Genomic DNA, 24,132 nt, shown 5'->3' with positions numbered 1-24,132 from the left:
AAATGAAAAAGTTCTCATGGACTAAAAAAAGCAACTTCTATTGCAAATCCTAACAATAAGGAACCTATCGACTTTTTTTTAGATTTATTGTTGATGAACTAGTAAATTTATTTGTTGAGGAAACTAATCGTTATGCTGAAGAGCTTTTTTGTTCAGAAGGACTTACTTAGAAGTCCAGAGTTACATGATGGAAACCTGTTACATTCGAAGAAATGTTGACTTTCTTAGCACAAGTATTGCACACAGGAACAATAAAGTTAAATAGATTACAATTGTAACGAAGTATTTTGCCTATCAGATAGAATATTGCTATAAGGGGTTAAAAATTGGGACAGCAGTTACTGGGGGTGGAGACAGGGCAAGCAAAATAAACGATACTTACGATACTTATGCGAACGGCACTCAAGGTTTATTTGGAGAGCTGGGGTCGAGGATAAGTTGAATGGCAAAGGGTCGGATTGGGGCAACTACAAAAATGAAACACAAAAAGGGATACTTACATTAATCTCCTAGAAAAATGGATAACACAAAACAAACAAGAAGGACGTATAGCTATTTAAAATTGACGCCGCTTCAAGGGCACCTCCCGCTGAATGAAAGAAAGGGGCTCTTCTTTCCTAAAAACACAAAAGAGAGGTTAGGAGGGAGTTTTTCCAAAATAAATAGACAAAATGGTTTAGAGAAATAAATTAAATATTTATTACTGTCTCACCACAAACAGTTACAAATACTGATAATTCAAAAATAATTACTATATAAATCGTTACACAGATTTATACCAACATAATAAAGAAGAAAAACTTACATATTCTATCTTACAAATCAGAAAAACTTACAAAAAATTGTTACTGGGCTATAAACAGTGGCAGAAATAAATTATTACAAATAAACATTTATCTTTTAAAGTGAAAGTGTTCATAGAGGTTAACCTTTTTTTAAAAAACAAAAAAAACTAATGTCAAAAATAAAACTAAGCTAGCTGTCATATGTCAACATTAAATTTTAAATTAGCCTTCAACAGTAGGACTATTTTTACAACAAAAGAGGAAGACATGCGAAACAAAAAGGATCGAAGAAAAAGTACTTCTCCTTTGGTCCAGTAAGGAATAAGAGACCACATTAATTCATTTCAGAAGAAGAAATCGCATTACCGCCGAGATCAGAGAAACAAAGAATTTATAGATGAAAGTGTGAGCATTTCTACTATGTATCGCCTTTACGTGGAAAGCTGCACGTTAAATAATAAATAAGTTGCCAAAATTTCTATGTATTCAAAAATATTGAATACGGAGACTAACATCGCTTTTCATATTTCCAAAAAGACCAATGCAGCGTATGTACTAGTTACACAAATGGAAATAATGAACAGAAAAATGAACTGAGAAGCAAATATAAAGCGGATTTAAGTGAGAAAGATTTAAGCCGACAAGAAAAGATTCAATATTTGCAATCAGGTGAAAACGTTTAAGTGTCGTGTTTCGATCTTCAAGCCGCTCTCCCCACTCCTTGTGGTTAAATTAGTAGTTTCTATTACAAATGAAGACTGTCTAGTTACAACTTTACCGTGTTTGACATAAAATCAAAAATTGGATACTGCTTTCTCTGGCATGAAGGAATTGCCAAGAGGGGCGAATAAAATTGGTAGATGTATAGTTTGTTTCACGAAAAATGGTTGAGTGCTTAATGGTTACCTGAGTTGATCCTATTGTGTATACAAGAGTCTCTCAATAAACTACCGAAGTACACAGGGTCGCACTTCAGAAAGTTTGTTATTTAATATATTTCATTGGTAGCTGTGTAATACACGATTATAAAAATTTATTAAATTATTTCATATGGTATTTTCAGGTTGTTCAAGTGACTATACTTGATAATTGAACAATTTTTAACATGAAGAAAGTAGTTTTTTTGTTCTACGGGAATAATTGTAGTATATGGATCTAAATTCAGAAAGGTACTTTCCTTCACACTTTTTACAGGCTTAGGACTGTCAGCAAAAAACTGGCGTGTTTAAAAGTTTTTGATCTTCCTAATCGGATATGGTTAACAATGTACAGTAATAATAGTTTCAATTTACAGTATAGACATACAAACGAATACATAATGTACAAAAAATAGATGAATTGAAAAAAAAATATAGAAAAATATATACAAGTTAATATTTACAAAAAAAAATACCCAAAATAACCAAAATATATTTATGAATTCCTAAATACCTAATTCTGTTTCGCTGTCGCTATCCTCTTCAAGATTATTAACAATTGGTTTAATTATGCAATTTAAAGTAACATATGAATGTTCTACGTTTATTACATGGCGTACTGAATTTTTCCAACTTTCTGGGGAGATATCATCAACACATTTCCTTATTAATTTGACTACACTACCACTTAAAGTCGGAGAAATATTTTGTGACCTAACATTTGACTTTAGTTGGTGCCACATATGCTCTATGGGATTAAATAAACAATAGTAGGGCGGAAGCCGTAACACTGTATGTCCTCGGCCAATGCGTCACAAACATATACTTTTTTAATAGAAAATGATTTTAACACTTCTAACAGTTCATTTTTTAAATAACTTTCTTCAAAATATATATCGTTTTCTAACAGGTAGTTTTGAATTTCAATTTTCGTGTTATTTGCACTTGGAGACTTATGTAATTGACGACTGTGGTAACTTGCATTGTCCATTACTATCACACTATTTTGAGGAAGGTTAAGTATAAGACAATTCTTAAACCATTGCTCAAAAAGCTCTGCCGTTGTATCCTCAGGGTAGTCCACGTAGGAGTCTTGAGCAATGTTCTTTGCAGAAAGCCATAAGGCATTTGGGACCCAACCATTTTCTGATCCTGCATGTAAAATTATTATTCTTTTCCCTTTGTTTGATGGAGCTTTTGTTTGACACCTGTTGGAAGAATCGGACCATCCTTTGGATGGTGTTTCATGAGTGTCAAACCATGTCTCGTCCAGATAAATTATTGGTCGATCTTCTGTACGGTACTTTCTTATGGAAGTTATATATTCAGTACACCGCTTTTGTAAACGATGGGACTCCATAATCACTTGCCTTTCTTTAATTGTACGATATCTGAAGCCCATTTTAGACAAAATCCTCCAAAGACTAATGCGGCTACAGTTTATTTGTTTATCATCATTAGTAAGCCGTTGTTTTAAAGCATCTAATGTAGGTATCCGTTGCTCTTCGTACATTGTGTAAATTTTTCCCCTTATTAAGTCCTTATCACTTTCGTCAATACATTTGGTAGAACCGGCATCCTTACGCTTCCTTCTTGACTTAATGGGATTTGATGTAATTCTTTTCACTGTGGTTAGAGGTATTTTCGTTAAATCAGATTTTCTCTGGCAGCAGTATTAGCAGTAAGTTCTCTTGTAAGTAAAGAACTATACCTATATTGATTTTACGATTTCTCTGGCGTCAGCAGATAAATACTTTTTCTTTGCTGGAACACTGGAAGAAGCACCATCAATGTTTTTCCACGAACGCCATATAATGCTGTTTTATAGGTATAAATAAATATAACACTGGTAACACTTGTAACACTTTCAACTAAATGAAACAAAATGTATATTTAAAAATTTCTCATCGGTTTTATATACTTTTACAAATTATACAGAATAGAGGGAACCTGTTTAATTATTCCAGGAAATACTTAACGATCAACAAATTTATTGTGCTCCTTAAAAGATCAACCATTGATAGTGAAACTCACTGTTTAACTTTATGAAATAAAATGTATTCTAATCGTTTTTATAATTTTATACGATTTTTTAATCGTTTTTATATTACCAGGAATTTATTATAAAAACAAGATAACGACACTCCACAGTAACTTCAATTTTACCTGAATACTTACCTGCTCAACTAATGTTGACTAAGCTGGGGTACTTGCGGTCGGGTTTTATTGCAATCATTAAGCACTCAACCATTTTTCGTGAAATATATTTCGTGAAACTATATCTATAATTTTTTAAAAAGTGAAGCATGCAAAGGAGAATATGTCATTTTCTACTCTGATGACTGCGCAGGGCAAAATAAAAATAAATTTTTGGTTTGTATGCACCTGTGCTGTGTGATGCATGTCTTCAAAATCGAGACAATTACACACACATTTTTAGAGAAAGGTCACAGACAAAATGAAGGTGATAGCATGCATGTCACTATCGAAAGAGAGAAAAAGCGTGTTATTAAAAGTTGTTCAATTTACGTCCCTGCAAAATGAGCAAGTATACTCAAATCAGCAAAAAAAACTGGGATTCCCTGCAATGTTAAGTCACTAAGTAGCGAAATGGGTAAAAATTTCAGTAAAAATACAAAAAAAGAAAAAGTTATTTGGAATGACTTAAAAATTAGCAAAATAGAGCATAGTGCATAGAAAAAATGCACCCCAATATAATTTTTTATAAAACTTCTTATGCACAAGATACTTTCAAGACTATTGACATCAAACGAAATAATAAAGAAGAACTTAAGAATCAAGGACAAAATATAGAAATCCAGCTAAAACCAGCCTTCAAAAAATCCCTTCAGTCGATGAAAGTAAACAGAAACATCTACTGGATCTTTGTAACGATAATCCCATTAGACAGGTTTATCGGCCATTTTACCAACATTTGCCAGAAAAAGATGCGAGTCAAGATGGGGCCTGAGTCCAACTCTGAATATTGTGTCTTTATTTAATTTTCTTTCATATTAAAAGTTTAATTTTCTAACAAGGTAATTTTATTTCAAATCCTATAGTCACCAGACAGACCTCTATTTACAAAAAGTAGCTTATTTATGACGAAATTCAAGAAAAAAGTTTAGTTCAATATTGTAACAATGTCACTAAAGTTTAAATTTCAGTTAGATTAAATAAATATTATCTAAATATTTTCATGCACTAAAATGTTCTATAGTCCTATAAAACTAAATTGCGTATTTTGGTTCATAAAAAATAAAAATTGAAAAAAATCTATAAAATATAATACAAAATTTATTTTTCTTCATTTTCTCAAATATTCTAATTTTGGACTTGTTACGCTATTGAAGTGATGTATCGATATGTTTATATACATTTTCTAACGTTTCAAACTTTACTAGACATTTCAGGTTTTTTCGATGCCATCTTGAATATTCTAGAATTTTTCAATACCTTTTTTTTCGTCATTGGACTTTTTCTATATCGAATAAATCTCGCGGAACTGCCGTAGTAATATTTGTTTACCAAAAATTTTGTAAATAATTTTTTATTATATACAAATGAAATATTTTCCTTTACAACACTTTATCTGTTACAACTCTGGCTCTAAGTAGCTGGGTAATATCTAGAACCATCGCTCAAATAAAGACGAAACGCCAGCATCTCGGTAGATGTTCCCTTTACATTATATAGTTATCCTGCCGGCTCATTGTCGGCTCTAGAGAATTGTGATAAATATATGAAGCGAACCACGTAACTCATTATCCTAAGGGAACTAATTATCCACCCTATGTCTCTCCCCATTGAAGAGCTTTCCTTCCACCGCTGCAAGAAAAATTACTTTCATTAACTCCAGCGGGAAACAATCTGACGTGAAGGAGATTTGTTGGCCTTTAATGTTTTTAATCGGGACGATATGTACGGTTTTACATACTCTGAAAAGTTTTGTATCCTATTTATGAAAGAAACTTTGAGAAAGTTTACTTAGTGTCGGATGTTGCAGTCTAGAGTTGAAAGTTTCCTTGCTGTTTTGACATTTAAAGTTAGATACTAAACAAATAAAGCAAAATATATTAGATTTAATATAATAAAATTTTTAACTGGGACATAAACATTTATAGAATATAACACGGTGGTGCAACGATTTTGATGTCTAAGAACACAAGTGTTATTCTAAAGAATTTTTTGGAGTTGAATCCAAATGTGTTGAGTTTTTTCCTGTAACGTACAGTTTTATTATTCACATTTTGTTTAAATAGGCATAATATTTAAAAATGTGACCAAAGGTTTTATCATCTGGTAATAAAATTGTCGTGACTTGTTCAAAAATGTAAATGTAAATGAGTGTATTTATAAAGTACCTACTCGAAGGCAAGTATCCTTTATAAAAATAGGAAAAATAAAAATAAAAATAGGAAGACTAAGATGGGCAGGACATCTGGCAAGATCACAGAAGAACAACCCTCCTAGAAGAATCCTTATGTCGCAACCTGTGGGAAGTAGAAGTAGGGGTAGACCAAAACTCAGATGGAGGGATGGTAGACAAATAGGCGCAGTAAACTGGCAACAGTTGGCAATCGATAGAACTGACTGGCGTAATAGACTTGGGAAGGTCGAGGCTCTTTTATAGGGCTGTAGCACCAATGATCATGACTCGAAGGCAAAGTTTATTTCTATTCATTTGGTTTCTTCTCTTTCTTCTTCTTTTTTTTATTTAGACATGACTCTGTCTGTTTTTCAATGTGCTTCCAGTAGCTTAGGCTTATATGATATTTCTTATCCAGTGCTTGATGTTCTCCACCTTGCATTTACGTCGTATGTCTGTATTTCTAGTTCTGTTCCATTTTTCTGTGTCTTCATCTCTGCTGTTTCTAATATCCTTTTTGTCTTTTCTGTGTCAGGTTGTGTTTCTGCCGCGTATGCCATTATTGGTCTAATGACTGTTTTGTAAATTCTGCCTTTCATTTCCTTTCCGATATTTTTATTTTTCCATTTTGTTTATGCAGCCCTGTTTGCTTTATTCACTTGATCTTCCACTTTTGTTTTAAGCCCTCCGTAGCTAAATATTGTGATGCCTAAATATTTAACATTTATTATACATATGGTATAGATATATTAAGTTACACAGAAAAATCTTCTTCTTCAAGTTCCGCTCCTATCGGAGATTGGAAATCGTTCTGGCAATTATAATTTTGTTGGTTACGCGCCTGAATAGTTCAATTAAACTGCATCTAAACCATTCACTGAGATTGCGTAGCCACGAGATTTTACGTATTCCTACGCTTCTTCTGCCTTTGATTTTACCCTGCATTATATTCCTTAGTAGTTCGTATTTTTCACCTCTCATGATGTGTCCCAAGTATTCCAATTTCCTGATTTTTGTGGAATTTAAAACTTCGCATTGTGTTCCTAGTTGTTCGAGAACTTGTTCGTTTGTTCTGCGATCCATCCATTATATTGCATAATATGCACTGAACTGTTTACCGTCACTTTGCCATAAATGTTTTTCTGTTTAATATATCGCACTAATAATACAATAGTGTCGTAACTCAAAAAATATGATTTTTCAGAATCAACGAAAAACTCATTTATCATTTCCTATTACAGGTAAAAAAAATTAATGCATAATATGTTTCTAATTAATATTAAAGGAAGTTTCTTTGTACTCTTAGCTGAATAAAAATACTGACAGTGAAGTTATATAAAATTTTTGAGTTAACACTGTATTGCACTAAGCAAAATGTTCGAAATGAAATATAATTTTTAGTTATGACATTATTTATGAAAGATTTTGGACTTAATAGTTTTTGGACTTAACAACAATTTTGGAAATTAATTCTTGGTATTTGTTAACATTGGATCTAAAAAGATTGTATCACACGTTAACAATTACCTAGAACTATTGTTTTTGATATTAATAAATAAATCAAGACTGTTTATAATTAAGTTCATATTATAATCAAACAAATTCAGATACAGATAACAAAATAGAGTATTCTTGAACATTTTGTACTTAATCTATATATTTAAAAAAATAAACCTTCCAAAAAAAGAACACGAAATCTAGTCATATTTAATTAATTTGTAGTCAATTAAAAAGACATACTTAAAATAAAAAACAAATTATTTAAACTTAGTTTGAATCAGTTTGAAAATAAATTATTACTGATTACAATTAAATACAATTTTAATGTTTAATCGGTCAAAGCCTTATAGCAAGCTTCACGATAAATCCTGGGTATTACATTTTTGTCAAGTAATTCCTTTAAATTCCTTTTCTTATTATGAGTTAAAGGTATCTTGCTTGTGTACTCTCGTGTCAAACCATTACCAAATATCGAAGTCTGATTTTCAGTTCAAAACTTTTTGATAGTCTTCATCTTCGTAAGAGTTCTTATAAAAAAAAGTAAATGGATGTTCGTTTTCAACACGAAACACCTTAACGTCATGTCTTTTTATTTTGTCTTTTTCCTCATTAACATTAAAATTGTTACCCTACTCTTCTTGAAGTATTTTCGGATTCTAAAATTTTTCATTAGTCATTTCAGTCACGCTATACGGTTTGCCTGTCTTTTTAGCCGTCTGAATTAATGCCATATATTGTTGTTGGGCATACACTGGACTAGATTTTTCGAAACGCTTTACTTGCTTTTTGCAATACGAGTACGCATATGCTGTAAGGACGTACTAATTTTTTTGCTGCCCGCAACAATTACTAGAATAAAATATAAAGTCCAGTTCTCAATAAGGATTAGCCTGTATAATTTTTTCTATATATTACAGAGTACAACTCCCAATCTCATTCTCTGTTTCACTTTTTGCGTCAATTTCTTGAAGTACTTGATGACTGGAAAATGGTGAAGGTATAAGAGGTAGTTGTAGCCAAAGTCACTGGTTTCTATTTGGGCACCAGGTTCATTATTTGTACTCTTCAGTGACAATAACGACGGTGAGGAGATTTTCTGCTCGCAATCCTCAGTATTTGTTGCCATAGCAACAAGTAATCGCCCACGACTCAGGTATTAAACCTAAAAAATGGATCAAGTAATATTCTTAGATTAAGTATAAAGGTAATTGATGCAAGAATGTCACAAAGAGTGTAGTAACTCTAAATTTATAAAATAAAGTTGTTGGTAAGCTTTCTTAATAAGACTGCTACAAATTTTAAATGAGTTATTACTATCCGGTGATCGACACATAGATAATGATTAATAAATGTTTTACAAACAACAACAAAAATGATTTAAAGTGATGATTCAACAATAATAAATCATGTCAAAAATAATGAAATGAACCAATAATAGTGTCGTTAGTAAAAATATTAATTTAAAAAGTGCTGGTGTAAACCAGTAATAGTGTAATAACTAGAAAAATAACAATGTTATGGTTAGGTTAAAATCAACAAGAATGTAATAACTCGAAATAAAGCTATGAAAATTACATACCTGATTTAGCAATACCGTGGAAACTCGAAATGATGAGCAAAGCAACACGTGCGTTCCCGATCACTGTTGGTCGCAACTAAAGATGACGCGATATTTTGAGGAGGGTGACGACAGTCGGTCAGTCATGAATACCGTCTTATGGCGCCATCTCTTATTCATTTATTGCACTATTAAAACGACAGTTTTATTGACTTATAGGAAATTGAATTTTACGTGTGAATATAGTGTTATATCAATTTCGAAACATTTTGAGTTGCGACACTATTGTATTATTAGTGCGATATGTGTTCTTGTTTGTATATATTTAAGTTAAGTTTTATATTCCTTTTTTAATACTTGTATGTTTTTTTGACTTGCTACAAACAATATTTATATCTGTTATGTAGTTCAATAAATACTCTACTCTACTTTAATTTATGAAATGTCATAGTTTGGACATAACTATGGATAAAAATAGTTTAACTAAAAGACAATCTTTGATTTATTTACTTAAAGGAGGCCTCTGGCTGAGTACAAAATAAACAACTCATCGAATCCTAACATGCGACATAGCAAATAATAGGGAAGAATATAACGAATATATTATATTTAGATAGAAAAAGCAAAGAAAGAGACTAGCAAAAGGGCACTACACATCGTCTTCGTTATTAATGAACGTATAGTGACATACGACATATCACATGACACTATGGATGGTTGTAGAAATATAATATATATATATATATATATATATATATATATATATATATATATATATATATATATATATTATATAGGGTATAGTAAAAAAAAACATGATGTCAGGTTAGGCGTGCACCAGATCTTACTTCATATTTGGATTATATGCAAAAAGTTTATTATTTTAAGAATTTAATGACCAACTGTAGATGTCATTTGATTGGACCCCCCATCGCATGCAACGGGCAAAGTTACTAGTAAATTAATTGAAGCGTTTATTTTAGAAACAACATGTCCAAAATTTTGATTTTGAAGAAAATGAAAAAAACGCACTCTCGAGTTTATTACCATATTTCGAAAAACTTTTAAATTGTACAGTGACGAATATAAGTTAAATAAAGGTTCTCTGACTATTACTTCTTAGACAAAATCTCATGATATTAATAAAAAAAACAAACATCTTGGACTTATGTTGTTTTTAAAAGAAAGAAAAAATAAAATAAAAGTAATGTTATAAACTTAAGTTTTTAAGTTACAAAAAATAATAACGATCCATCACAACCACTACTGTTGTCATCTTCATCGATTTCTAAGGCATCATTGCTCTGCAGATTTTGTCGTGTAAAAATGCCTTCATAAAAACTTCGATTTTTTGCATTTCCTAAATACGGTAAGAGATCCCTTAAATTTTTCAGTTTAGCAGATGAAATTGACACAGCTTGCAAATAACTTTTGTGTGAGTTTTATTAAACTAGTTGTTGCTACTTTACTTCTGACAATAGAGGATCTCTATGGACCATTGTAGGTCATCTTCAACTTCACTACAGCAGTCTGCAGTAATTTCGAACATGCGCACTAGTTTTAGAGAAATTGGGGTTTAGCTGTTTTTAGAAAATATTGATCGGTGGCTAGCTTTATGTCAAAAAACTTTGACAGGTACAATTTGACTAGGGAAAATTTGGAGAGTTTACTTCGTGCTAACAATATCACTTTGTCCCACTCTTCAGGTGTCTCTACTCTTTCCAAATGGCGTTTCTTTTTTTTGATCAGTGCGAAGTCCTGGTCGTTTGGGAGATAGGAATGGCCCCGAACCGGAAACAGGTACTTAATTGTGCCAAAAAGTTTAGGTACATGGACAAGAATAAATAAAAAGTGCAACATAACATGATTCTTGTTTTGCCCAGGACATCCATCACTTATTAGTACAAGATTCCTGGTCGTAAAGTTATTATTGTTAATAAAATGTAACAACATGGAACACACATCGTTGGAACATTTTTTCGCTTGTCTTCAGTGTAGGTGTAAAGCCTCATCTGTACCAAGATTGTGTATACTGAATACGTGGTACCATAACTGACGTGAATAAAAAACTGGATTTGATGGAATATAGGGAAGAGGTAGATTCTGCATGACATCAAAGCTAATACAATCGATTTTTCCAGCCATAGCCTGTGTCTTGTATCGTCCTTGTAAAAAATGCATCGGCCTTTCTTAAATGAATATCCTTTTCCATTGTTATTTGGACTTTTTCTGCATCATTGATTTCTTCGGAAGTAAGTTTTTGTGGGAACGAATCACACTGAGCACATGTATCGGATCGTGGAAAGCCAAACTTTATATTATTGGATGTGAATATTTTCCAGTAGATTTTATAAGGAATATTGATCAGGTATTCAGATCGTAACATGGAATGCATGTCTATTATGATTAAACCTTCCGGCAGGTAAAAACGAAGTGGGTTTTTGCGTCGTGAGTAATGAGATTGCCTTGGTTTAAAAGACGTAATATGTTCCTTTATTAAATGAATTACGGTATCTGAATAATCAGTTGACCTTTTCTTATCTTTTCCTCTTAAATCCACTGACGCCATACCTCGTGTGACCAAATAGTTTTGTATGCGTCTAAGTCTACCAACAGTTATACCAATGAATGCCCAAGCCTCTTTACATACTTCTATTTCGTTTCCTTCATATCTTATTTTGAATGCATATCCTACAGCATGTGGTTTTTCAGTACCCACATTTCTATTTCTCGGGCGGCGTCTATTTACTGGTTTTATAGTTATTAGACCAGACAAATGAGAGTCTTGCTTATTTTTATTGTTCATATTATAAACCTGTTGGAATAAAACCACTTTTATTTCCCTACTAATATGTTCATCACACTTGATCCGTTAACATCTATAACAAAAAATATATTGTAAGAAAAATGTTCAATATTTACGTTAAAGCTATTATTTACCTGCAGTTTCTTCCAAGAGTGCGGTTTTCTACTAGTCTTCCTTTATGATTAATATGCTTCTCACCTTTTACTTTGGCTATTTTTATTAAACTGGCCTTCGGTGTTTTTTTAACATTACGCTAAGGCGCCTGCTGTACTCCACTACCACTTGCTACTGCATTCTCCATATTCATAACTTATAGTGCAAAACTGAAGAAACTACTTAAAATATAACACGAGACTAACAACACAACCGTTCCGTAATAAGACAACAACGCTACTAAATTTGATAAGTCTCTACCTGTCTACACCGTTAGAACAGACCCATGAGAATGAGAACTCACCGGCAATGCGTGCCGAAGTCGTTCGGTACTTACCAGTGAGCTGTTCTCTCGGCGTAGTTTCTTTTAAAAACAACATTAGTACATGGACCTATGTAGTTTTTAAAAGAAACGAATAGGACATATGTCGTTTTTACAGAAATACCGATATTTTAGTGCCACATATCGGGGGATATGTGATGTTTTTGGGAGAAACGAAATTTTTTAAATACAATTTTTTTGTGATATAGCCAACAATAGGAATTCAGTTTGCTTGTTGATGTATTTTAAATTATTTAAAATCGTTTTAGGGTGTAAGTACTAGCTAATCCATATAACTTACCTCCATAATCCAGAGTATAGACCTAATAAAGGCTTTGTAAAAAGTTAAATACGATTGTGGGTCTGCTCCCCACCAAGTTCCCTTTGTGGATTAAAAAAAAATGTAATTTTTAAATATTTTGATCCTATACTTATATAATCTAAATATAGTTGTATATACTTTTGATGTACAAATGGTTTCCAGTTAAGCTTCTTGTCAAGAATAATTCCAATATATTTGATACCGGATAAAAGGTACCATTTACATTTATATTATAAATATTGGACAGGTTTTGTCTTGTAAAGATGGTAAGATTAGATTTTTTAGGAGTCAAGGAAAAACCTAACTAATCCAATTTCAAAGTAGTTAGTTGTATATGTGAGCTCAGTTATGCCTGCTTCTAATTTTTTTAGTGTTATAAGCGACAAACTTACCAGCATATTGTGTAATATTATAATTATTTTTTCCATTTTGTAAACATATAAAAGCAAAAGGGCAGAGAAAACTAAGCCCTGTGGTAAACCTGCGGATAGGGTTCCCATTTAAGATTTTAAAAGTTGCCCCCTACCCCCGCTCCAGGGGGTGTGGCAGAGGGATCGTGTTTGGTGCCATTCATTAGATGTTTAAAGTTCATTCGTTTATCAAATTCCCATCAGTAAACATGAGCACGTGTTGATATTCGCCGTCTCATTCGTCAAGAGGCTTTTAAATATAATTTATTACCCATATAAATTACCATCTTTCTTGTACTCATTGCGTCGAGTAAGAACGATAAATATACGAAAATGGTTGCGTTTCGATTTAATTTGAATTTCTTACCACTCCCTAACACGTGTTTCTGGGTCTACCCGTCATCAGAGAGAGTTTGTAAGAAAACTCAAACCAAACCAAAACGCACCGACTACTCTGGCGATTATAGAAAAAATAATTACCAGAGTATGCTACTAGAGACATCTAGTGATGGAAGATGAAGTTAAATGTGTCGATAGCAATTAAAGTAAATTGTATACTCACGCTTAATCAAGCCATTAAGAGCGATGCTGGGAATATTTATATTCCACTATGCATCAACAATTTACCCATATAAATTACCATCTTTCTTGTACTCATTGCGTCGAGTAAGAACGATAAATATACGAATATATACGATAAAGAAAGATGGTAATTTATATGGGTAAATTGTTGATGCATAGTGGAATATAAATATTCCTAGCATCGCTCTTAATGGCTTGATTAAGCGTAAGTATACAATTTACTTTAATTGCTATCGACACATTTAACTTCATCTTCCATCACTAGATGTCTCTAGTAGCATACTCTGGTAATTATTTTTTCTATAATCGCCAGAGTAGTCGGTGCGTTTTGGTTTGGTTTGAGTTTTCTTACAAACTCTCTCTGATGATGGGTAGACCCAGAAACACGTGTTAGGGAGTGGTAAGAAACTCAAATTAAATCGAAACGCAACTATTTTCGTATATTTATCGTTCTTACTCGACGCAATGAGTACAAGAAAGATGGTAATTTATATGGGTAAATTGTTGATGCATAGTGGAATATAAATATTCTCAGCATCGCTCTTAATGGCTTGATTAAGCGTGAGTATACAATTTACTTTAATTGCTATCGACACATTTAACTTCATCTTCCATCACTAGATGTCTCTAGTAGCATACTCTGGTAATTATTTTTTCTATAATCGCCAGAGTAGTCGGTGCGTTTTGGTTTGGTTTGAGTTTTCTTACAAACTCTCTCTGATGACGGGTAGACCCAGAAACACGTGTTAGGGAGTGGTAAGAAACTCAAATTAAATCGAAACGCAGCCATTTTCGTATATAATTTATTACCTTAAGCGAGACAGATTCTCATGTTACAGATCCCAACTTGCCGGCATTTTAAATTCAAATATAATCGTGTTGATTTTTAAGTTAATATATTGTGTTATATTTATGTTAGAGTTATTGTTAAGTTATTTACTGGTCGTGTTATTTTTTAGAGTTTAGTTTAATTGTGATTATAATGATTAAATTTCAAGAAATTCTTACACTAACAGTTTCAAAAGAAAATATTTTTAAAAATCATATCATACATAGATCGTACATCAGTACGACCCTGTTTGGCTTACACGTGGTTCTATTGACGATTGGGAATTTGTAAAATGAATAGGGTTTAAAACATATGGAACAAGTGTTTTTCAGATTTTCGATTCGATGTTTAATTCGCGACATATTTGACCGCCCCGCTTCTTTTATCACACCCTATATATTAAGTAACATAATAAGTACTTACCTATATCTTAAATCACATATTATAAAGTGAAACAAGAAGTAGTTAACATAAGTTAGTACATTATGAACTTCTGTATTATTCATTTGATATAATTACTACTATAAGTTTTTTTTTTAATAAAATAAAGCTGTAATTCCTTACCCTTCCACGAACTTTTTTCCTTCACTCCTTTTACAAAGTCTAAATACCGACAGGCAAATAAAAACTGTGTTGATACTTGCACTTTTATCGGCTAATAATTTCTAAGATATTAAACGGACTCTCATCTGCACAAACAGTTACTCCAGAAAAGACGTTAGCAGAATGAAATTTGCCTAGGCAAATTAAGGTGCTTAATTAGCATATTGTTGAGTGCACAAATGAACAGGACATGTTAAGAAGGTTTATATGGCTCGGGGGAAATCAACACGACGCAATAAATTGTATCTGGAACTAAACACGTTAAGACTCGCACAACTTAAGGGGAGTCGCTTGAACTACGCAATAAAGATTCGTTCTGGATTTTATTGTTATTGTTGAGTATTGTTAGTATTGTTAGTAGATCTATACTATCGACATAAATAAGTAATATAAACAATCAGAACACACACACATACTTACTATATATATATGTATATATATAGTAGTATGTGTGTGTGTGTTCTGATTGTTTATATTACTTATTTATGTCGATAGTATTGTTTTGTTTTCTTTATGTATTTGTTTATAAAAAATTAACGAAACAAACATTTTTTTTGCTACAAACCAATTTTTAGAGGAAGCTTATGGATAAATAAAATTCAAAAATAAAATATAACCGTATATAAAAAAACAAACAATCTATGAAAAGAGTAAGTAAATAAATATAAAAAGCCATATAAAAAATACCGCAAGTTATTTTAAAATAGAAAGTTGCCCAGTATAGATACAATAATGACTTATGGTTGCAAGAAATAATTTAAAAATATTACAAAATTATTTATGTAAAAGTTCCCGTCAAATATACTGGAGTCTTTATGCGTCGATAAAACAGAAGTCCTTTCAACGGAGAATATTGTTAGAAAGAAATATAGAGGTATATCTGAATATCTTGGAACAATTTTTATTTACGATGTCGGATACTATTATGTGACTATTTACAACTGCTATTACTTATCACTGAATTTAATTTTAACTTTTTAAAAAATATTACTTTGTAATTATTACTTTTACGGATGCCTACAAGCCTTATGATTAGCAAAGACCAACACTTTTCTACTTTTTTTTCTTAAACACAAACTGCTCCTTTCAGCTATCAGGAATAAACTCCCTATACTGTCTCTATACTCACTGTCATTTTCTTTCATTCCAAAAACTCTCTTGGCTTAACACCCCCTTCCATCAATAACTTTTCTTTCTTTTCATTGGTCAAAACAAATATGCCTCTTTCTTCATTTCAACTTCTTCAAATTTCCCAGTCGTAGTACTTTAACATTTTCTAGGAACTCCAAATTCCCGACTTCTTTCAAACAACCTTTTTCATTAAACAATAATCTTACGTTCAAACAATAATTGTTCTTAAATGCACTTTAAAAATAAACAATTCCGCGAATATTATCGATTAGATTACAAATATGTTAACAAAGACAATTTTAAACTGGGCAAAACCAATACCTATGTTAACAATAGACAGACAAATAGGTATTTTACATTTTAAATGCAAGAAACAAATATTTTTAATAAAACTATTTTTAACGTATTACAAAATGACAAATTTTATGTATACAATAGATAGATTTTCTTCTTCTTCTTCTCTGCCTTACACTGTGTACATTTGAAAAGGAAACACGTTTACCGCTAATGTCATGAACATCAGATTTAACCCCTATCTAGTGAAGATACCTCTTAATTTTTTTAAAATAGTGTAGTCATACCTCATTTGAATGATCTAGTAAATATATATTTAACCATATAGTTTTGTATTTGATACCAAGTTTCATTGTTATTAAAAATCGTTGTTGAAAATTAGAGTTTTATATCAGGATCTATGAAACAAAATTTATTTATATTTTTTTTATTTTCAATTTGTTTCAACCGTAAAGGATTACTACCATTGTACTGTATTTACATGAAATGTTAAAGAGGAACAAAAAGTCAATATTCAATTTGGCTACTCAGTCCTATGGCACGTAAAAATTGAGAATTTTAATAGTATTATTTTTATTTAAACATTTTTTAAAGGAATTATGTAACTGTTATCGTTGTCGTTCTAGTACATTGAGAGGACAGTCTATTAATATATATTGCACTGTTAGTTCACTATCATACATATAATACATTTGAGCAGGTTCCTTCATTAATTTAATAGCATGGGTTATCTTTATATATCCAAGTCACAATCTGGATATGATCACTACTTGGTCTTTTCTTTGAGTAGAAAGTTTCCACGGCAGCACACATTGTTTGATAGTTCTTAATGTAAAATTTAAATTATTTCAATTTATTTTGCCATTATTTTGTTCCTTAAATATTTCTTTAAATCAGTATGAAACAAATAGTTATGATGTCTGTTAAGTGAGTCTCACTTGCATTTTTTGCTATTGTCAGGTTTATCATTTCCACTTATCTAGTAATGTGAAGGTACTTAGAGGAACTTAACTAATCCTTGATTTTGTTTCCATGTTAAGAGTTTGGTCTTAATTAAAAGAATGACGGGATTATTGCGGTACATTTGCTTTTGACCTGTTAATGCACTCAGGGGAACGCTAATGATTAGAGGGTATCTGATATCATGTGTGTTGACAAACGTTAATGCATGGAGAATAGCTGAGACGAACTGTTATAGTTACCTCTTGTGAAAGCTTCTTCTACTTCGTTTGCAGATCTGGATGCGTCGGTGAAAATAAGGATATAATCAATAAAACCATAATATCTCTAGGCTTTGTGCTTAAAAATCTTTGATGGTGTGTCACATGTTTTGAACGCTGAAAGGTTAGTATTACAATCTGGGAGAGCAATGGTCTATGGTAACATGTGTTGGATGAGTTCTGAAATATTTTTAGTGGGTGGAGTTATTGTGTCTAAGATTTGTAACATTGCTTTCACTGGATAATAAAACAAAGAATTCAATTTTTTTCCACAATTAAGCATCGACGGAAATCTATCTGTAAATGTATTTTTATAAACATGTAACTCTGGATTAGCTGATACTCTTGAGGCATAAATGAGGCTAAGGTATTCTCTCCTGAGTTGAAGAGATGGTTCGCCTGATTTAACATACAAACTTTAAACTGAGCTTGTATAGTGTGATCCCATTGCAATTATTATTGTACTGGATCTAGCAATTTTAACAGTGAACCTTTGGCTGAGTTGTAGGCAACAGCACACTAATCTTATTTTGAATGAATTAAGGTTTTGTACGCAGTTACAAGAGTTTGGAAGTCGGATCCGATTGTTTACGTGAGCTTCTTTTTATTCAGTTGGGGCCCTGTTGAGCTGACAGCCGTAGTGAGTGGGTGTGGTCTTGCCAAGACAGTCGATTATTCAGTTTTCCATTAAAGTTTTACTAAAGAGGATTGCCTTTGCTTGAGCGGGAAAAAAATCTAGGCCAGTAGTGTTCGACCAAGAGCTTGCTTTATGTGGGTCGTTATTTTTGATATATTTTTTCCTCGACAAAATATAACAATATCTTCAGCAAATAGACGGGCTTTGACTAATGAGCTGAGTGATTTTGATGGCAATAAGGAAACGTGCAACACTTAGAGTAGATCTTAAAGGAATGCCGTTTAATTGTATTTTGAAGTATGAAAGAACGTTGTCCATTCAAACTTTCAAATTTCGTGTATATAGGAAATTAGTTTTGTTTGTTTGGCTGTCTCTAATTCTGTTTCAGTCGTTGTTGACTGTACATTATCTTTCCACCTTTTTGCCGGCCTTCCAACGGGTCTTCTGCTATACGGCTTGTTGTTTTTACAGATGTTCGCTAATCTATCTGGTCCCATTCGGTTTACATGTTTGTTCCAGTTTTTTTTCTTATTTTTATCCACCTGTTAATATTTTGAATTTTGCATTGTTCGCGTATACTTCTGTTGGTTTGTCTGTCTCTTAATGATATGCCCGCTATTGATCTTAATACTTTCATTTCGATATTGTTGATTTGTTGTTTCGTCTTTCTTGTATTGGCCCTTCTCTCCGCTGCATATGTTATGATTGGTCTTACTGTTGTCTTGTATACTTTCATTTTGCTTTCCGTGGTCAGATATTTATTTGGCAACCACTTACTATTGCAGCTTTTGATGCTTGCCTTGTGGTCTTTGTTCTTATATCCCTATCACTAGTGATCTCTACTCCTAGGTAATTAAATTTCATTACTTCTACAATTCTACAATTTTGCCGTCTATTTCTAGTTTGCATCTGCGCGGCTCTTTACTGATCACTATACATTTAGTTTTTTCTACTGATATTCTCATATTAAGTTTGTTTGCTGTGATATTGAAGGTGTGGAGCTGCTTTTGTAGGTCATCTTCGTTATTAGCAATTAGTACTGCATCATCGGCATAGCATAGTATCGTGATATTATGCGCTCGCATGTGGTATCCGTGCCGTTTTCTTATCTTTCGTGAATTATTTGATTCATCACCAGATTGAATAACAATAGGCTGACCGAGTCTACTTGGCGGATTCCTCCTTTTAGTTCTATGCATTCTGTTTCCCCTATTGGCATTATAATTCTAGTCTTGTTGTTCTTATTAATTTCATTAATTGTCCTTATTATCTGATGGTCTATTTGTTCAGCTTGTAATAAATTTAAGATGCCATTTCGCTTCACCCTCTCACAAGCACTTTGACTCTTATTTCTGCACTATAATCGTTATTTTCTGTGATTATCGTTTCCCAGTAAGTATATCTTTTTACTCTCTCAATCTGCTGGCCGCCTACCGTTAATATTTCGTTTGTATTGTTGTTCTTGCTAATTTTAATAAATTTGGTTTTTTTGATGTTAAGAGAGAGAGAGTCCGTATTCTCCACTATATCTTAATATTTTACTCATTATTCTTTCTAAGTCTTTTAAGTTATCGGCTATTATGACTGTATCGTCGGCATGCCTAATATTGTTAATTAAACTTTTGTTCAGTTTTATGCCGACTGTCTCGTTTACCAAAGCTTCTTGTATGATTTCTTCAGAGTAAGCATTAAACAATAACGGCGACAGTATGCAACCTTGCCCGACCCCTCTCGTTATCTCCACTTCTTCTGATACTTCTCTTCCAATTTTCACATTTAATCGTTGGTTGTAGTATAAATTTAATATCAATGTTACATCCCTAACATTCAGATTCTTATTTTTGAGTACTTCTATAAGTCGGTCATGTTTTATCTTATCGAATGCATTGTTGTAGTCTATAAAGCATAAAGCATATACGACAAAATACTAGGACTTTAAATTCGTGTTTACTTACAAAAATTCTGAATAAAATGGACCATATTTTTGACACTTGAGTGACCTATAATTTTTTAAATATTGAATGTTTTTGTTAAGTTAAAAAATACAACAAAATATTTTTGTCTTATAGCGAAGCTTTTATGTATTTCTGATTTTATATATAAGTAACATACTAATTAACCATGTAGAATCTTATGTGTACCTTGGCACCAACGTAAATGCAAAATGGGAACAGGCCACACAGAAATAGAACGAAGGCGAGAATAGAACGAGCTAGAGCAGCATTTAACAATATGAAAAAGCTCCTCATAAGCAAGTATTTGTCTCTTCCCCTAAAACTACGTCTAGTTAAATGCTACAGTTTACTGATCTCACTATATGGTATGGAGGCCTGGACGCTGACAGAGACGCTCACGAGAAAACTAGAAGCATTCGAAATGTGGGTGTACCGACGCATTCTTCGTATATCCTGGACCGAACATGTCACCAACATAGAGGTACTCCGAAGAATCGGAAAGGAGAAAGAAATCGTGAGCACAATCAAACAAAGAAAGCTTGAATATCTAGGCCACGTATTGAGACACGATAAGTACCGTCTACTGCAAGTGATTGTCCAGGGGAAAGTAAACAGTAAGCGGGGGCCAGGCAGGAGAAGACACTCGTGGCTCCAAAATCTTAGGAAGTGGTTCGGGCTCACATCGGTCGAACTATTCAGAAGCGCCGCAAACAAGATTTTTTCAACAGGCACTTGAAGAAGAAGAAAAAGAAGATTCTATATCTATTAGATTTTTTTAAGTTGTGAAGTCCACTGTGCTCGTTAATTGTTATATTATTTTTTTAGGAACAAGCTTTTATTTATGATCCGTTATAATATTTTTCACATAGCGTCGGTGAGTGAAATTGGTTTATATAACTCAGGATCAGTTTCTTTTTTAGTTGGTTTCAATAAGTTGATTATTATCGCCTCTGTAGATTTTGAGAAAAATTCATGGCTGCTCCATATTTTGTTATAGAGGTTAAGTAGATATATTTTGGCATTTTATGGGAGATTTTTAAAATGTTTAAGAAAACTTATGAGCATCTGGTCCTGGTGAACAACAACTTGAATATTTTTTAGATGTCGTGGCAGTTTAACGACATTGGCTGATTCAAAAATGACAAAAAGTAAATAGTTTTTTTTTTTATTTAAACACAAAACCAACATCAACCGCGCAGGGTTATTAGTGGATAGAACAAATACATGAAATATTACATTAAATAAAATTAAATAAGTTGATGTTTTTTCCTTGAATTGAGAACAATCAAGCAGGATGTGTTTCACAGTCAGTGGGTTAGAGCAGCTGGAGCAGATAGGTACTGGTTCTTTTGTTTTTAGGTATTTCTGTGTTAAGGCAGTATGGCCAATTCTTAAACGATTAATAATGACTTGGTTTCTTCTGTTTAAAGGAGTCTCCAGGACATCAGTTATTTTTGGGCAAATTACATTTAATTTAGTACCCAATTTTTCCCAATAATTTTGCCAAGTATTAATACTGTTACGATAAATATACTGGCCTAACTTTTATGACTAATTATTCTGTTTTATTGTAGAAATTTCGGTGGAAGTCTAGAACCAAAATTATGGTGAATGAGCCGGCCAAGCTTCTCGATCTTTCGATGCTGTTCTAGTATATCAGGATTTCGTATATAAATACAACATTTTTATATGGAGGGCAGTTAATTCTGAACTCGCGCTCGCGAATTTGTAACGTACGGATATATATAAATTTGTCAGATAAGTTAATATAAATAAAGAAATAAATTAAATCCGTAAGTGTTATAAATATTGAACCTTTTAATAAATCCACAACAAATGGTGCCAGAAGTGAGATCGAACATAAATTAGACTTATAATAATAATACAAGTGAATACGTAAAATAAATTGTGAAAATGGCTACGATTTATGAGCTCACAGTGACGAATTTAAGAAGACATCTCGAAGACAGAGAATTAGCTTCTACCGGAAAAAAGGCTGAGTTAGTCCAACGACTAAAGAACGCTTTGCTAGAAGAAGGTCTAGATCCAGAGACTTATATATTTGAAGATGCTGTCATCTCGTCGATTTCGAAATTGGAGAACAAAGTTTCTGACGATATTTCGAAAGTTTCTTCTGATGTAGCCAAAGTTTCCGGTGATATCGCATCATTAGAGAACAAAGTTTCTGGCGATATTTCGAAAGTTTCCGGCGACATCGCTTCTTTAGAAAGCAAAGTTTCTAACGAGATTTCTTCCCTGGAAAGCAAAGTTTCTGCTAACATCTCTTCAGAAATCTCTAAAGTCACTTCTGAGATGTCTGCCCTGGACGATAGAATATCTTCGTTAAAAAACCAAGTTGCTGCCGATAAGTTGGCCTTCGAAGAAAAGATTAAAGAGATGGAAAGGAAGATGGAAGAAATAGGGACAGCAGAGAGAGGTAACAATCCGATTACAGTGGAGATAAAAGAAGACGAGACGAAATTTAAGTTGGAGACACGGCCGAAATTTGAAGGAAGTGGAGGTTCTATTCATGTTAAAGTCCCAACTTTCGACGGAAAATCATCATGGAACAACTACATGAAACAGTTCGAATCAGCCGCAAGAGCAAATGGATGGTCTGAAAAAGAAAAGGCTGTAAACCTGACTATCGCTCTTCGAGGAGATGCCTTAGATGTGCTTCAGACCATAGCCGTAGAGGAGACCGATGATTTCGAACAACTGAAGAAGAGGTTAAATATGCGATATGGCCACGAACATTTGGAGCATGTATATCAGTCACAGCTTAAAAATCGTAGACAGAAGAAAGATGAGGCTCTTCAAGAATATGAGGTAGATATTGCCAGATTAGTACGATATGCTTATCCAACAGCTCCCGAAGACATGATGGAAAAATTGGCCGTTCAAACGTTTATTGATGGTCTTCGTGATCATGAAATGCAGAGAACACTGCGATTAGCACGTCACAAGACGCTGGTTGATGTCCTATCCGCCGCCCTCGAATATGAGTCAGCTACGCAGGCCTCTGGCGGTTACAGTAAAGTTAGGACTGTAAAAGAGGAAGGAGATGAAGATAAACTTGACCAGCTCTTTAATTTGATGAAAAGCATGACATGCAAGAAAAAGAAGACCATAAAATCAAGAAACTCACCATCAGGAAAACCAGAACGAGTCAACCTTAGGGGGGCAGCTTCGACCCGGAACTCTTCCAAAGACCCTCTTATACTAATAGCTTCTTTGAAATGTCGTGAAGATAGTGTATATGTAGATGGAGACATAAATGGTAAAAAGCATACGTTGTTGGTGGATACCGGAGCGACCAGAACCATTATACGCCCGACAGTTATAAACAGCCGAAAGAAACTGTTACCAACGAGGTTGCGACTTCGGACCGCTACAGGTGAAAATGCCAACATTCATGGAGAAATCCAGGTACAATTGGGGATTGGAGCAGAAAAGTTTGTCCATACTGTTATAGTTGCTGACATCGAAGAGGATGTTATATTAGGAATGGACGTAATGAATATGCATGGATTCCAATTGGATTTTAAGAATAAGGTAATCAAAGTTGGCAACGAGGAAGTATTTCTCCATCCACATAATGACAACACTGTGCAAGCAGCCATTACAGAAGATACAGTCGTGCCTGCGAGAAGCGAAACGATCATAGTAGCGCGACTACAGGGAATTGTAGACGAAGGGAGACCTGTTATGATGGAGCCTTGGAACCACGACGATGAGG

This window comes from Diabrotica undecimpunctata, chromosome 9, assembly GCF_040954645.1.
Source record: "Diabrotica undecimpunctata isolate CICGRU chromosome 9, icDiaUnde3, whole genome shotgun sequence".
Classification (NCBI taxonomy): domain Eukaryota; kingdom Metazoa; phylum Arthropoda; class Insecta; order Coleoptera; family Chrysomelidae; genus Diabrotica; species Diabrotica undecimpunctata.
The sequence above is the reverse complement of the archived record's forward strand: the minus strand, read 5'-3'. Positions refer to the sequence as shown.